This window comes from Echinops telfairi, unplaced genomic scaffold (genome assembly GCF_000313985.2).
Source record: "Echinops telfairi isolate 266 unplaced genomic scaffold, ASM31398v2 ScPeMD7_443;HRSCAF=831, whole genome shotgun sequence".
NCBI classification, from domain to species: domain Eukaryota; kingdom Metazoa; phylum Chordata; class Mammalia; order Afrosoricida; family Tenrecidae; genus Echinops; species Echinops telfairi.
In genome coordinates this window covers 3,068,612-3,070,650 of record NW_022104341.1, presented here as the reverse complement: position 1 = coordinate 3,070,650, position 2,039 = coordinate 3,068,612, and the positions used below count along the sequence as shown (strand labels likewise).

The 2,039-nt window shown below is 58.6% G+C and overlaps 1 protein-coding gene across 1 annotated transcript in view; it reads left to right on the top strand.

Annotated features, from left to right (window-relative positions):
- The first annotated feature begins 1,445 nt into the window (after positions 1-1,445).
- The window catches only part of CTTNBP2NL (CTTNBP2 N-terminal like), a 63,229-nt gene continuing 62,635 nt past the window's right edge, over positions 1,446-2,039 (top strand). The window contains exon 1 of the mRNA XM_013003897.2: positions 1,446-1,516. The gene's annotated coding sequence lies outside the window, so the exon portion shown is untranslated. The remainder of the gene's footprint in view (positions 1,517-2,039) is intronic.

The following is a 2,039-nucleotide window of genomic DNA, read 5'->3' as shown; positions in this document are numbered from 1 at the left end:
ATAGCAGTGGGAGAGGGCTTGCTGAAGGAGCCCTGGTGGCAGAGTGTTAAGTGTACGTTTGACAGTTCAAACCCAGCGGCAGCTGCTCAGTGGGAGAAAATGAAGCTGTCTCCTCCTATAAAGATTTGCAGTCTCAGAAACCCTCTGGAGCCATTCTACTGTGCCCTATAGGGTCATTATGAGTCAGAGTTGACTTGGTCATGGTAGATTTGCTTTTTGTTTGGTACAGTTTACTGCGGGAATCCCTGAGAGGTGCAGTTAACTTAATGCTTTCATGGTTTCTAGCCATGGTTGTGGCTTCACCGCTCAGAGGCATCTTGGAAGAGAGGTCTGACAATCCACTTCCAAAACCTCAGCCGCTGGAAAGCCTCGGAGCACAGTGCTGCTCAGACATCTTGCTTGTCATCAGCAAGATCTGGCTTCCTTGTGTTTTCACCAGAAAGGCCATTCTTTCCAACCTCTGCATTGCCCTTAGTTCCAACGCACCGGAAACACCATTGTCCAGTAGTCTAATAGGGCCAGCGACACAAGTCTCCTCATCTGGCAGCGTGGGGAAAATGGGACACAAATGGTACTAGTATAAGACCTTTAGCCCTGGTGGCGTAGTGGTTAGTGTTGGGCTGCGATTCGGAAGGTCAGCCGTTCAAAACACCAGCCGTAAAGTTAGTCTCAGAAACCCACAGGAGCAATTCTACCCTGTCCTATAGGGGGCGCTATGAGTCGGCATGGACTCCAATGCAGTGAGTTTGGTTTGGGTTTACCTCGAAAGTACCTTCTCTCACTCCTTCCCCCAGGCCCCAACCTGGTGCTTGGATCTGAGAACCCGGAAGGCTTGCCCTCTGGGTTATTGCCTCTGAACTACAGTCGTGGGTCCCACAGCAGATCTCCAGAGCTAGCTTTCTCTTCTGCATATCGTAGGAAAGGAGGATTATGGTTTCCCAGGGTACCATCTTTGCACCCTTGCTTCCGGCACATCCTCAGGTGCGTCCAAGTAAGAAAAGCAGAGGTAGGGAAGCCGCCTGACTGAGTCTTCAGAGGTAATTCTAAAGCAGACACGAACGATCGTTTTTCCAAATAATATGGATGAAATCACGCTCCGGGTACCCGAAGCCCGCCATTCCTCGGCTTCCTGTACCGTCAGGGTATAAAGCCCGAAGCCCTGGTCAGCTCAGTAACCGTAAAGAAGGTGGCAAGTTGCAGGACCCGGGCCCACCTTCGTACCCGGGACAGAGGCGGGCGCTTCCTACCGGAACTGACGTGCCCTCCATCCCAGCCGGGCTCTCCCCAAACAAAAGGGATCCTGGGCCCCCGGGAGGAGCGTAAATGACATTGGAGAAGCCCCTCCCCCTGCCAGCACGGATTGGTAGCGGCGCTGGCGAGGCGAGGTGGTGATTGGCCGCGATGAATGCCAATCCCCCTGCCTGGCGGCTGACGGGGAGGGGCCTCGGGGAGCCGTGGATGGGAGCGGGTGGCGGAGGCGGCGGCGAAGCGAGCCGGGAGCGGCGGGAAGAGAGAGGTAGGATCTCCTAGGGCTGGGGGCTTGGCGGTTGTTGGGCGCTCGCGAGAAAAGCCAGGGTAGGCCCCCCGGTGCCCTCCCGCCGGCTCCTCGGGGCCGCGCTCTCGCCCCCATCCCCGGAGGGGGCGGGGCCGTCTCCTCCACCTCCCGGTATTCCCAGAGGAGGCGGCTCCTCATCCGCGGAGGGTCCCCACGGCTCCGTACCGCTCCCCTGCCACAGCGGCCTCCTCAGAAGGGGCTTCCCTCCCGACACCCCTCCTTTCAAGGCTCGAGCTCTCGCCCGGCGCCTCAACCTCGGAGGGCGCTCGGGTTCCCATCCCGCCGCCCCCGCCCCCATTTTTGTACCCCGGGCCGCCAGGCATCCTTCCCTACACCTGTCCCCACTGGTTAGGGTGGGACCCGAGCTGGCTTCTTCCGTGACCTAAAATCGGTGCTTTCTAGAACAGAGGGAGGGGGCGAAGCGAAAGCCAAAGACCCGACCCAGACGGCCAGCGCCGCGGATGAAGCGCCCCTCCCCTCCTTC